The following is a 14,494-nucleotide window of genomic DNA, read 5'->3' as shown; positions in this document are numbered from 1 at the left end:
CTCCAGTTTTATTGGAGTATTTGTAAAATGCCTTCTTGGGTCGTGAGTTTTTTTGATTCCCCATCACTTACTATGTGAAATCCTTTCTTATGCTTAGACTAATTAACTGAGATCTGTTTCTGTAGTTACCAGCCTTTGTGCAAAGCAAATACAGGCTTTCTGGTTTTCTTTCTAGTTGGTGTAGTTCAGTCTCGCCTCAGTTTCCATTGTGCAAAAGAAAACATTCTTAGCCAAGCTACCCAATCTTCATAATCAGCACACACACAATGCTATAGGAACTCAGCAAAGCAGCATCTATGGAGAGGAAGAAATGGTCAACATTTTGAGTCTTTATTAGGACTGTCTTAATTATAGTTTATATCTTGATTTTGGAGCATTCTTGTAAATTTCACCTCCGCACCCTCTAATACATAGAAACATAGAAAATAGGTGCAGGAGTGGGCCCTTCGGCCCTTCGAGCCTGCACCGCCATTCAGTATGATCATGGCTGATCATCCAGAACCCTGTAGCTGCTTTTTCTCCATACCCCCTGATCCCTTTAGCCACAAGGGCCATATCTAACTTCCTCTTAAGTATAACCAATGAACCGGCCTCAACTGTTTCCTGTGGCAGAGAATTCCACAGATTCACCACTCTCTGTGTGAAGAAGTTTTTCCTCATCTCGGTCCTAAAAGGTTTCCCCTTTATCCTTCAACTGTGACCCCTCGTTCTGGACTTCCCCAACATCAGAAACAATCTTCCTGCATCTAGCCTGTCCAATCCCTTTAGAATTTTATACGTTTCAATAAGATCCCCCCTCAGTCTTCTAAATTCCAGCGAGTATAAGCCTAGTCGATCCAATCTTTCTTCATGTGAAAGTCCTGCCATCCCAGAAATCAATCTGGTGAAACTTCTCTGTACTCCGTCTATGGCAAGAATGTCTTTCCTCAGATTAGGGGACCAAAACTACACACAATGTTCTAGGTGCAGTCTCACCAAGGCCTCGTACAACTGCAGTAGAACCTCCCTGCTCCTGTACTCAAATCCTTTTGCTATGAATGCCAACATACCATTTGCCTTTTTCACCACCTGCTGTACCTGCATGCCCACCTTCAATGACTGGTGTACAATGACACCCAGGTCTTATTGCACCTCCCCTTTTCCTAATTGGCCACTGTTCAGATAAATATTTGTTTTCCTGTTCTTGCAACCAAAGTGGATAACCTCACATTTATCCACATTAAATTGCATCTGCCATGAATTTGCCCACTCACCTAACCTAACAAAGTCACCCTGCATCCTCTTAGCATCCTCCTCACAGTTAACACCGCCGCCCAGCTTCGTATCATCCGCAAACTTGGAGATGCTGCATTTAATTCCCTCGTCTAAATCATTAATATATATTGTAAACAACTGGGGTCCCAGCACTGAGCCTTGCGGTACCCCACTAGTCACTGCCTGCCTTTCTGAAAAGGTCCCGTTTACTCCCACTCTTTGCTTCCTGTCTGCCAACCAATTCTCTATCCACATCAATACCATACCCCCAATACCGTGTGCTTTAAGTTTGCGCACTAATCTCCTGTGTGGGACCTTGTCAAAAGCCTTTTGAAAATCTAAATATACCACATCCACTGGCTCTCCCCTATCCACTCTACTAGTTACATCTTCAAAATATTCTATACGATTCGTCAGACATGATTTTCCTTTCACAGATCCATGCTGACTTTGTCCGATCATTTCACCTCTTTCCAAATGTGCTGTTATCACATCTTTGATAACCAACTCTAGCACTTTATTCTTTTGCCAAACTGGAAGAACAATTGTTTTAGTTCATCCATGCGATTTTTAAATGCTTGCCATTGCATATCCATCATCAACCCTTTAAGTATCATTTGCCAGTCTATCTTAGCTAATTCACATCTCATACCTTCAAAGTTACCCTTAAGTTCAGAACCTTTGTTTCTGATTTAACTATGTCACTCTCCATCTTAATGAAGAATTCCACCATATTATGGTCACTCTTACCCAAGAGGCCTCGCATGACAAGATTGCTAACTAACCCTTCCTCATTGCTCAATACCCAGTCTAGAATGGCCTGCTCTCTAGTTGGTTCCATAACATGTTAGTTCAGAAGACCATCCCACGTACATTCCAAGAAATCCTCTTCCTCAGCACCCTTACCAATTTGGTTCACCCAATCTATATGTAGATTGAAGTCACCCATTATAGCTACTGTTCCTTTATTGCACACATTGCTAATTTCCTGTTTAATGCCATCCCCAACCTCACTACTACTGTTAGGTGGCCTGTACACAACTCCCACCAGCGTTTTCTGCCCTTAGTGTTATGCAGCTCTATCCATATCGATTCCACATCCTCCAGGCTAATGTCCTTCCTTTCTATTGTGTTAATCTCCTCTCTAACTAGCAATGCTACCCCACCTCCTTTTCTTTCCTGTCTATCCCTCCTGAATATTGAATATCCCTGGATGTTGAGCACCCATCCTTGGTCACCCTGGAGCCATGTCTCTGTGATCCCAACTATATCATATTCATTAATAACTATCTGCACATTCAATTCATCCACCTTGTTATGAATGCTCCTCGCATTGTCACAGACAGCCTTCAGGCTTGTTTTCACAACACTCTTAGCCCTTACACAATTATGTTGAAAAGTGGCCCTTTTTACTTTTTGCCCTAGATTTGCCTGCCTGCCACTTTTACTTTTCACCTTACTACTTTTTGCTTCTACCCTCATTTTACAGCTCTCTGTCTCTCTGCACTTGTTCCCATCCCCCGCCACATTAGTTTAAATCCTTCTGAACAGCAGTAGCAAACGCTCCCCCTAGGACATTGTTCTCAGTCCAGCCCAGGTGCAGACCGTCCTGTTTATACCAGTCCCACCTCCTCCAGAACTGGTTCCAATGCCCCAGAAATTTGAATCCCTCCACCTTGCACCATTTTTCAAGCCACATATTCATCTGAAATATCCTCCTATTTCTACTCTGACTAGCACGTGGCACTGGTAATAATCCAGAGATTATTACCTTTGTGGTCCTACTTTTTAGTTTATCTCCTAACTCCCTAAATTCACCTTGTAGGACCTCATCCTGTTTTTTTTTACCTATATCGTTGGTACCTATGTGCACCACGACCACAGGCTGTTCACCCTCCCATTCCAGAATGTCCTGCAGCCACTCAGAGACATCCTTGACCCTTGCACCAGGGAGGCAACAGACCATCCTGGAGTCTCGTTTGCAGCCGCAGAAATGCCTATCTATTCCCCTTACAATCGAATCCCCTATCACTATAGCTCTCCCACTCCTTTTCCTTCCCTCCTGTGTCGCAGAGCCACCCATGGTGCAATGATCTCGGCTGCTGCTGCCTTCCCCTGATGAGACATCACCCCCAACAGTATCCAAAACAGTATATCTGTTTAGGAGGGAGATGACCTCAGGGGACTCCTGCACTACCTGCCTACTGTTACGCTATCTAGTGGCCACCCCTTCCCTTTCTGCCTGTGTAGCCTTTACCTGCAGTGTGGCCAACTCACTGAACGTGCTATTCACGACTTTCTCAGCATTGCGGATGCTACAGTATGAATCCAATTGCAGCTCCAGATGCTCAATACCATCATATCCTTCCTATTGTATGGTGTTCAAAGTAAATCTCTTAAAGTATATGTTTGTCACCATATAAGACCATGAAACATAGGAGCAGAATTATCCATTTGGCCCACTGAGTCTGCTCTGCCATTCAATTATGGCTGCTCCTTTTTTTTCAATCCCTTCCTTAGCCCTACTCCCCAGCCTTCTCCCTGTAACCTTTGATGCCATGTTCAATCAAGAACCTACCAAGCTCTGCCTTAAATGCACCCAACAACCTGGCCTCCACAGCTGCTTGTGATGATAAATACCACAAGTTCACCACCCTCTGGCTAAAGAAATTTCTATGCATCTCTGTTTTAAATGGATGCCCTCTATACTGAGGCTGTGTCCTCTTGTCCTAGATTCCCCCACCATGGGGAACATCTCCCCATCTTCCATGTCTCGGCCTTTCAACATTTGAAAGATTTCAATGAGATCCCACTCATCCTTCTAAATTCCAGTGAGTACGGACCCAGAGCTATCAAACGTTCGTTGTATGATAACCCTTTCATTCCCAAAATCATCCTTGTGAACCTAAAGGTTCATAGAACCATGAGATTCATTTTCCTGTGGGCATACTCAATAAATCCAAAAATCATAATAGACTCAATGAAAAGAAACACCCAACAGGACGAACAGACAACTAACGTGCAAAAGCCATCTGTGCACATACAAAAGCAAGAGAAAAATAAATAAATAAGCAATAAGTATTGAGAACATGAGCTGAGGAATCATTTAAGGTGAGTACATAGGTTATGGGACCATTTCAGTGATGGGGCTGTTCAACAGACTGATGATTGAGGGTAATAACTGTTCCTGAATCTGGTGGTGTGGGTCCAGAGACTCCTGTACCTCCTTCATGATGGCAGCAGTGAGAAGAGAGCTTGTCCTGGGTGGATATGCTCAATGGTGGGGAGGGCTTTACCCGTGATGGACTGGGCTGTATCCACTACTTTTTGTTAGATTTTCTGTACAAGGGCAATGGTATTTCCATTCTGTGTTGTGATGCAAATAGTCTCCTGATGAAGATTGTGAAGGAGATGTTACCAATCTGAACTGACTGGGGTCTGCAAGGGAAGAAATCCAGGATCCAATTGCACAAGGAGGTATCGAGGTCAAGGTCTTGGAGCTTATTGATTAGTTTTGAGTGGATGATAGTATTGAATGCTGAGCTATAATTAAGAGCATCTTGATGTATGCATCTTTGCTGTTCAGATGTTCCAAGGTTGTTGTACCAGTGTTGTAACTTGAAACACTATGTAAATACATTGAAGCTCTAAAATGTCTCAAAGTAAAGGTTATGGTATGTTTATTATTTTTAAAAAATTATGGATTATGTTCATTAACACATAATTACAGGGTATTTCACAATTATATTAAGCGAGATTTCAAAATTATATTACCATAATTTCAAAATTATGTTAACCTAATTTGAAAAGTAGATTAATATTCTATGTAAAAAAAAACATCCCAGCTGTGCGGCAGCAAAGGCTATGTGCGCGGGAGCATTTCAGTTACTTCGCAGCCACACACCTGAGCAACTTAGAGGGAACAGTGATCCTGATGTATGCATCTTTGCTAGTCAAGTCACTTTTATTGTCATTTCGACCATAACTGCTGGTGCAGTACATAGTAAAAATGAGAACGTTTTTTCAGGACCATGGTGTTACATGACACAGTACAAAAACTAGACCGAACTGCGTTTTAAAAAAAACACAGAAAAAAACTACACTAGACTACAGACCTGCCCAGGACTACATAAAGTGCACAAAACAGTGCAGGCATTACAATAAATAATAAACAAGACAATAGGGCAGTAAGGTGTCAGTCCAGGCTCTGGGTATTGAGGAGTCTGATAGCTTGGGGAAAGTGAATACAAGTTTCTTCTCAGGCAGGAATTGATAACTTGCAGGTTTGTTTTCTTGTGGGTGTACTTAATGAATTCAGTATCCACAATAAAATTAATGAAAGACTGTACTCAATAAAGCAAACTGCAAATACAAAAAAAGAAAAAAATGTATATAAGCTATCACTCTCAAGCATGAGATGAAAGTGAGTCCATAGGTTGTGGGAATAGTTCACTGATGGGGTGAGTGAAGTTATCTCCTCTGGTTCACCTGTGGCCATTCCCCTCAAAAATAAGTATATCGCTTTGGATACTTTTGTGGGGGATGACCTCCTGGGGGGGGGAATGCCACAGGGATCGGGTTACAGGCACTGAGCATGGGTCCGTGGTGCAGAAGGGAAGGAGAGGGAAGGGGGGAGCGGTAGTGATAGGGGACTCGATAGTGAGGGGAACAGACAGGAGATTCTGTGGATGTGAATGGGACACTCGGCTGGTATGTTGCTTCTCAAGTACCAGGGTCAGGACATCTTAGATCATATACACAACATTTTGGAGAGAGAGGGGGAGTAGCCAAATGTCTTGGTATATATTGGTACCAATGACATAGGAAGAGATTTTAGAGAGCTCAGTAGAAAGCTGAGAAGCAGGACCTCCAGGGTAGTAACTTCTGGATTTCTGCCTGTGCCACCCACCTGTGAGGGTAGAAACAGGATGATTTGGCAGATAAATGTGTAGCTGAGAAGCTGGTGCAGGGGGAGGGTTTCAGGTACTTGGATAATTGGGATCTCTTGGAGGGGTATGACCTGTTCAGAGGTGACAGGTTGCACCTGAACCCGAGTGGGACCAATATTCTTGTGGGCAGGTTTGTTAGAGCTGTTGGGGATGGTTTAAACTAACTTGGCAGGGGGTGGGAACTGGAGTGATGGGACTCGGATTAGGATGGATGGTAAAGTAAAGATAGTATGCAGTCAGACTGTCAGGAAGGGCAGGCAGCTGATAGGACTTAGTTACAGCCAACAGGGTGAGTATCAGTACTTTAGGGATACAGAATCAAAAAGAGTAGCAAATACGGTATTCAGGGTGTTGTATCTCAAAGTGTGCAGTACAAGAAATAAGGTGAATGATCTTATTGAACTATTACAGATTGCCAGGTATGATGATGTGGTCATCAGTGAATCATGGCTCAAAGATAGTTGTAGTTGGAGCTGCGTGTCCAAGGTTACGCGCTATATCGAAGAAATAGGAAGGTAGGCAGAGGAGGAGGTGTGGCTCTACTGGTAAAGAATGGTATCAAATCAGTAGAAAGATGTAACATAGGATTGGAGGATGTTGACTCCTTGTGGGTTGAGTTAAGAAACTGCAAGAGTAAAAGGACCCTGATGGCAGTTATATACAGGCCTCCCAACAGTGACTGGGAGGTGGACCACAGATTACAACAGGAAATGGAAAAGGCGTGTCAAAAGGACAATGTTATGATAGTCGGGAGATTTTAACATGCAGGTCAATTGGAAAAATCAGGTTGGTAATGGGAAATAAGAGAGTGGGTTTGTTGAATGCCTGATACAACAGAATTAAAATGAAGAAATCAACCAAGTAATTTATTCTAAACACAAAGTTAGACTTCATTGTAAATGTTTATTAGAGAAATTACTACACATTAAGTTTCCATGGATCCTGTATCTAGTTATTTGGAAATGACACTGATTTGCCATAAGACTTTGGAGCAGAAGTAGATCAGTGAAATGCCCCTGCATTCTTCTAAATTCTAGAGAGTACAGGCCCAAAGCAACCAAACGCTCCTCATGTTAACCCCTTAATTCCTAGAATCATTCTCATGAACCTCCTCTGGACTCTCTCCACATGACAACACATTCTTTCTGAGGTATGGGGCCTAAAACTGTTGACAATATTCCAAGTGCGGCCTGACTAGTGTCCTGTAGAGTCTCAGCATTATCTCCTTGATTTTCTATTCTATTCCCCTTGAAATAAATGCCAACATTGCATTGGCTGCCTTTAGTACAGACTCGATCTGCAAATTAACCTTCTGGGAATCTTGCACGAGGACTTTTAAGGCCCTCTGCACCTATGGTGTTTGAACCTTCTCCCCATTTAGGTAATAGCCTGCACTATTGTTCCTTTTACCAAAATACATTATCATACATTTCCCAACACTTTATTCCATCTGCCATTTTTTTGCCCAATCTTCCAATTTGTCTATGTCCTGCTGCAATCACATTGTTATGGTGTAATCCCTTGAACAGTAATGGATTAAGTGTTAATTCGGGTGTTAGTAAGAGTAATATCCAATGGTCTGTAAAAATCTGTCAAACCAGAATCACTGAGGCTCTGGGTGCCACATTATTGTAATTTTACTGTAAATGTGGGAACATTTTTAGATTTGTGCATTTAAAACATGATAAAACTATGCTCCGAGTATGCAATAGGATCCAGAGATCACCATTACTTTTTAGCTGGTGCATGATCTCTGTGGTAGATGTTTCTCTGAAAGACCCGCTCTTGTAGGCCTCTCTCTCTGGTTTGTTCTTGCTACATTTTTATGTTAAATCAGAGACTCCTGAGGAAGCTAGGTTTAATGATAAGCAGCACACAAACTGCTGAAGGAACTCGGCAGGTCAGGCAGCATCAATGGAAATGAATGAACAGTCGCCAAAACCTTCCTTCAGAACTGAGAAGGAAGGGGGAAGGTGCCAGAGTAAAAAGGTGGGGGCAGGGGAAGGAGAATAACTGGAAGGTGATCGATGAAGTCAGGTGGTTTGGAAAGGACAAGGGTTGGAGAAGAATGAATCTGATAGGAGAGGAGAGTGGACTGTTGGAGAAAGGGAAGGAGGTGGGACCCAGGGGTAAGAAGCAGGTGAGAAGAAGTAAAAGGTTAGTGTGAGGAATAGAGGAAGGTAGGGAAATTTGTTTACTGGAAGGAGAAACCAATTCATGCCATCTGAGTGGAGCATAAGGTGTTGCTCTCCCACCTCATCTTGGCACAAAAGGCCATAGACTGCCATGTCAAAACGGGAATGAAAATACTTGGCCACCGGGGAAGTCCTACTTGAAACGAATAGTGTATTGGTTCCCCAATTTATGGCAGGTCTCACCGATGTAGAGATTTTTTTCTTCAGTCCTGCTGAAGGGTCTCGGCCCGAAATGTTGACTGTACTCTTTTCCTGTCTGGCCTGCTGAGTTCCTCCAGCATTTTGTGTGTTGCTAAGGTACGTTTGGTGATAGGATTACTTTGGAGATGACAGAAGTTGTGGAGGATTATGTGTTGGATGTGAAGTCTGATGGGCTGGTAGGTTAGGACAGTAGGGTCTCTATCGCTTTTAAGGGGGCAGGAGATGGAGTGAGCATGGATGTTTGGGAAATGGAGGAGATGCAGATGAAGGCAGCATCAATAGTAGAGGGATGGAAAGCCGCATCTGGGAGCAGATCTGGCAGAGGCGAAGAAACTTGAGAGAAGGGAACAGCATTGTTACAGGAGAGAGGATGGAAGGAGGTATAGTCGAGATAACCATGGGAATAAGTAGGTTTATAAAATGTATCAGTTGACAGTTCGTCTCCAGAGATGGAGGCAGAGATTGAGAAAGGGGAGGGAAGTGCCAGAGATGGACCAAGTGAATGTAAGGGCCACCCTGACCAATGGAGGGTCTCTGTCTGCTTTCATAGTACATTCTGCATGCAAGGTGACAGACCTTCCTAATGTATGTATCTTTACTTTCCTCACACAGGTAAATATTCTCAACTAAGTCCAGAAAGAAACATAGAAAACCTACAGCACAATGCGGGGCCTTCGGCCCACAATGTTGTGCCAAACGTGTCCCTAGCTTAGGAATTACTATGCTTACCTGTAGCCCTCCATAAATTACATGTAGATTTATACGAATATTTTGATTAGGGAATCAAGTTCATAAGTTATTGATTGTAAGGATTTTTTCTTTTATTTTGCTATTGTTTTCTCATTAATATTTTTGCTACGTGGGAAAGAAAGATTTGAAAATATTAAAGATAAGCTGACAGCCTAAAGCTGCACGAAGAAATTAGATGGATGAACTTCAATAGATGTTTTCATTCACAGTTAACCTTCATTTGCATGTTTTTTTGCTAGTTCTCCTTCGGACCTTGTTTGTTTTACAAATAGCTGTTAGTAACATGGGAATACTTCTTGAAAGCGAACAAAATGTACAATAAAATAACAGTTCACGCTATTATCAGCAGTCTTCATTTGCAAACATTTGTTAATGCATGACTGAGTTGCGAGAAAGTCAAAAGACAACATTTGGAACTACAGGTATCTCTGATGGGGGTTGAGATTCCTTCAGGGTGTTGTTGAGCCAGGGGAAGTTTCTATTCATAATGGATCAGGGAATAGAAAAGTACCTTAAGTTTGCACCTGGATGAATGAGTCTTAGTCGGACAATGGAGCTTGTTTAGAACTCTGTGGGGTCATTTTGGATACAGCTTGAGCTTGTCTGGTTAAATGAATTCACCAGAAGACAATGAGATATTGGAGCACAGTTGGGCCATTCGGTCAACAGTATCTGCTCCACCATTCCATCATGGCTGATGTATCACCTCTCTCAACACCATTCTTCTGTTTTCTCTCCGTAACTCATGATGCCCTGATTAATCAAGAATCTATCAATTGCAACCGAAATTGTTGATTATGGACTGATCTGCCAATCTGATTTCATTGTGGCACCAGAGTTTACGTGCAAACTGTGCATGGGAATAAGCCATCTAGTTCATCAGCAAAATTAAAAAAAAAATATTGTTGGGTCATACCCTACAGAAGGAGGTCACTTAATTCATTGAACTGCTGCCAACCCTTTCAAAGTTCATTGCACTCAATGGCACTTTCATATGCATGGACCAGATTTTGTCTTTCAACTATTTATCACATGCACTTCTAAGAACAGTTATTGAAAATTTCTGTGTCCCAACAGGCATTGCATTCCAAACCCCCTTTCAAAGAAAGTTACTGGGGAAAAAATATTGAGCCACTGCTGCAATATGCTGTAGCTGGACTCCCGCAGTTATGAACACTTTCAAACATGTGGCTTTAATTTAGGCTTTGAAGGATTTTTTTTTGAAAAGGAACAATTAACTACTTATTGTGCTTGTTAGAAATTTCCCAAGTGTTTTGATTGCATGAGAAGTGGATTAACCCATTCAGTCAGATAGAGGGAGCATTCCAAGTTAAGTCACTTTTTATTGTCATTTTGACCATAACTGCTGGTACAGTAGTCAGTAAAAATGAAAGTGTTTTTCAGGACCATGTTTCTACATGAAACAGTACAAAAACTACACTGAACTACGTAAAAACAACACAGAAAAAATCTACACTAGACTACAGACCTACCCAGGACTGCATAAAGTGCACAAAACAGTGCAGGCATTACAATAAATAATAAACAAGACAATAGGCACAGTCGTGGGCAGGAAGTTGGTGTCCGTCCAGGCTCTGGGTATTGAGGAGTCTGATGGCTTGGGGGAAGATTTACAGTTCTAGATATGAGGGACGAAAATTACCGATTCCCAAGCAGCTTGCTTTCAGATTTTGACATATTTCATTCCCAAAATAATATATTGTAAATGCATGATTGCTTACAAATATTTTTATGAAAAATGCCAAAAATTTATGCTTTGTAATCACACAGCCAAGCATCTTGATTGATATGCTGGTTCAATGTCCACTTACTGGTGATAAACTTTGATTTTATTTTTTATTTTGTTTACAGATCTAGCATGGCAACCAGCCCAACATGCCTGGCATTGCCTAATTGGAGTCATGTGACAAATTAACTTACTAACCTATATATCTTTGAACTGTGGGAGGAAACCCACGCAGTCACAGGGAGAATGTACGAGTTCTTCACAGGGTGGGGGGGTTGGGTGGTGTTGTAACGACTACTTGAATACAAACTAAAGGTCTCTGAGAGGCAAAGTGAATGAGTATCACACTGTATGACGTGCTTTCAACGAACACAAATCCTTTATTACAAACCAACAATAAAATCATTTGCCTTCTGTAATTCGTGTAAAACAAAAGTGAATATAATTGGATCAAATTCAAACAAGGACGAGCAGTCAACAAAAAACACATTCTCTACTCTTCACCTCTCTATGCTGCCTTGCAGGTGAACACGGGCTGTTTATTTCTACCACCACCCAAAACTACGTGACAAATTACCTTAACCCAGTGAGGATAAGCAACACAAATCCAATAGAGGTGGGCAATAAATAGATATGTGGCTCCTACAGTGCACTGCAACTGTGTTAAGCTAACCTCTATACTCCTGGATGGTTCATGAATTCTCTTTAGTGTGGAAAGTAAAAGGATATGTCGTTGAAATGGGTTTGGAAAAAAAGTGTAAGGAAAAGGACAAGTCATGTTGCCCAGTTTTAAATCTCTCCTGCGAGTGATTGTCTGGTGGTTGAAAAATGGAATGGGGTACTTTGCATTACAAAATATCAGAGAATGATAAATGTTTGCACAGTGGATCAAAATAACAAACATGAAGGGTGCAAAGTGAAAGAGTGTGATTGGTAGTGAAGTATGAAAGAGGAAGAAAGGTATTTAACAAGTTCTCTTTTTCTGTATTACAGATCAAGAGGGTAAATGGGACCCTCCAGGAGATGCTACCTTCTACAACCATCATTGGTAAATTTACAAAATATCTGTGTGATTTGTCTGCAACTGTAAGATGGTGATAATTTAATTGATCATAATTCTAGTCTGTTCAACACACACAAAATGCTGGTGGAACACAGCAGGCCAGGCAGCATCTATAGGAAGAAGCACTGTTGACGTTTCGGGCCAAGACCCTTTGTCAGGACTAAGTGAAAGAAAAGATAGTATTCTTTCAGTTCGTCCTGACGAAGGGTCTCGGCCCGAAACGTCAACAGTGCTTCTTCCTATAGATGCTGCCTGGCCTGCTGCGTTCCACCAGCATTTTGTGTGTGTGTTGCTTGAATTTCCAGCATCTGCAGATTTCCTCGTGTTTGTGTTTCTAATTTGTTTGTACTTTCTTTGTGTCCTGATCATATAACATTTCAAATGTTGTTTTATTTAATCAAAATCATGAACCTGGTGGGTGGTAGAAGTCTCCCGTGTAAACCAAAGTCCAGTTGAAATCTCATCTGATTCATGTGAGTAGTAAAACTCTGGAATATAAAAGAACATCTATCATCTCACCCAAATCATTGTTAAACAAAATCTACTGATACCCAAGCTTAACCAATCCAAATTCAGAAGAAACGGGCAAATAAATTGATCAAAACAGCAAAATCACAAACCAACATTTTGTAAATAATGTATACAATATTACTGACACTCTTCTGCTGAATTATTTAAGTGCAGAAGGCAGCTGAGCTTTCCCTAAAATTATCTCGTAACTAAGTGACTTCATGGTATCAACTTTGCTCCGTTAGCAAATGATAAACTTATGCTCAATGGTAAGATTTTTATTAAATGAAAGATAACAAGATATGTTTGCTTGCTTCACTGTGTTTACCAAATTTTAACAGAATAATTAATCTTCACAACTTGGTCTGGTAACTTACTGTATTTTCCTCAGACTGCAACTTGTTCTCTTGTTGGCTGGAGAGAGGAGAGTCTAGTGTGCATTCAAGTCATCAGGGAAGTGTTTATTTTTTATCTGCTCTGGCAGCTGAGTGATGCCTTCATTTATGAATTCACCTTCAGCCAACCACCTTAAAGAGGGCGATGTGTTAAGCTAATTTTCATTGAAATGAAGAAAGCAGACTTGTTGCAATTTTTAATTTCTTTCATTTCCCTAGAGTTCATTGAATCCAGATTAAGGGTTTCTTATTTTTACCCTTTTTACTTGAGGGAGCACAATCTATAAGACTTTCTTATTGGCTCTGAGAAGCTGCAAATGCTACAGTTCTGATTTAAAAACATAAGTTGGATGTCCAGATGTCCTGTTCCAGTAACAGTAGGAGACCTATGCAGGAAAGTTTTTAAAGTGGAAAAGCTGCTGCACTGGGATAGTTCCACTCTTGACCTTGGAAGTCTGCATATAGTACGGCAAGTAATTGTCACATCTGGGGTGTTCCTTTGGGTGTAAGGCATATTTTGGGAGGGGCATAATAATGGAAATATTTAGCAGTACAGGCAGTATTTGTAAAGGAGACTTTTTCAGACTAATGCCCATTTGTCATTGTTGGCTGTTTTCCTTATTGGATCATTGCTGTGTCCTAGAAAGGGTTACCCAGTAGTATTCCTCTGCTCTTGATTTTTCAGATGGTTACCCTGTTTCCTTTGTAGAAGGTGACCTGGATTCTTATTTATTTTTTACTTTATTGAGATACAGTGCGGAATAGGCCCTTCCAGTCCTTCAATCCGGCCCAGCAACTCCCAACTTAACCCGAGCCTAATCACTTGAAAGTTTACAATGAGTGATTAACCTGAACACCTTTGGACTGTGAGAGGAAACTGGAGCAGCTGGCGGAAACCCACGTGATCATAGGGAAAATATACAAATTCCTTACTGACAGCGGCAGGAACTGAACCCAGGTCACTGGTACTGTAAAGAGTTGTGCTAACCAGTACAGTACCATGACATCTTGATTTGTCTAGTTGCACAGGGCTGGTATTCCACATTCCCAAAAGAATCAGGTGCTCATTTTCCTTGGTTTTCAGGTGATCATCTTCAGCTTATGTTATTACAGAGTACAAATCAGTAAAAGTTCATGCCACTTGCATTTACTTCCACATTATTAAAGTATAAAGACAAATAACAGAGGAGCCAGCACTAATCCCAGAGCTGCACAACGCTATCACAATTCGGGGTATTCTGGTGCTCTTCTGTAAAGAGTCTCTATGTCCTCCCTGTAGAATTTGTGGGTTTCCTCTGGATGCTCTGATTTCCTCCCGTAGTCCAAAAACATATTGGGAGGTTAATTGGTCATTGTAAATTGTTCCATGATTAGATTAGGGTTAAATAGGGTATGTCGGGGGTTGCTGGGGTGGCATGGTTCAAAGGGCC

At 41.5% G+C, this 14,494-nt stretch overlaps 1 protein-coding gene across 1 annotated transcript in view; it reads left to right on the top strand.

Annotated features, from left to right (window-relative positions):
* The window catches only part of LOC132407436 (reversion-inducing cysteine-rich protein with Kazal motifs-like), a 135,804-nt gene that overhangs the window by 30,331 nt on the left and 90,979 nt on the right, over window positions 1-14,494 (top strand). Inside the window, exon 2 of the mRNA XM_059993974.1 lies at window positions 12,090-12,144. The gene's annotated coding sequence lies outside the window, so the exon portion shown is untranslated. The remainder of the gene's footprint in view (window positions 1-12,089; window positions 12,145-14,494) is intronic.

Source organism: Hypanus sabinus, chromosome 1 (genome assembly GCF_030144855.1).
Source record: "Hypanus sabinus isolate sHypSab1 chromosome 1, sHypSab1.hap1, whole genome shotgun sequence".
Taxonomy (NCBI): domain Eukaryota; kingdom Metazoa; phylum Chordata; class Chondrichthyes; order Myliobatiformes; family Dasyatidae; genus Hypanus; species Hypanus sabinus.
This window is presented reverse-complemented; position numbering and strand designations above follow the sequence as displayed.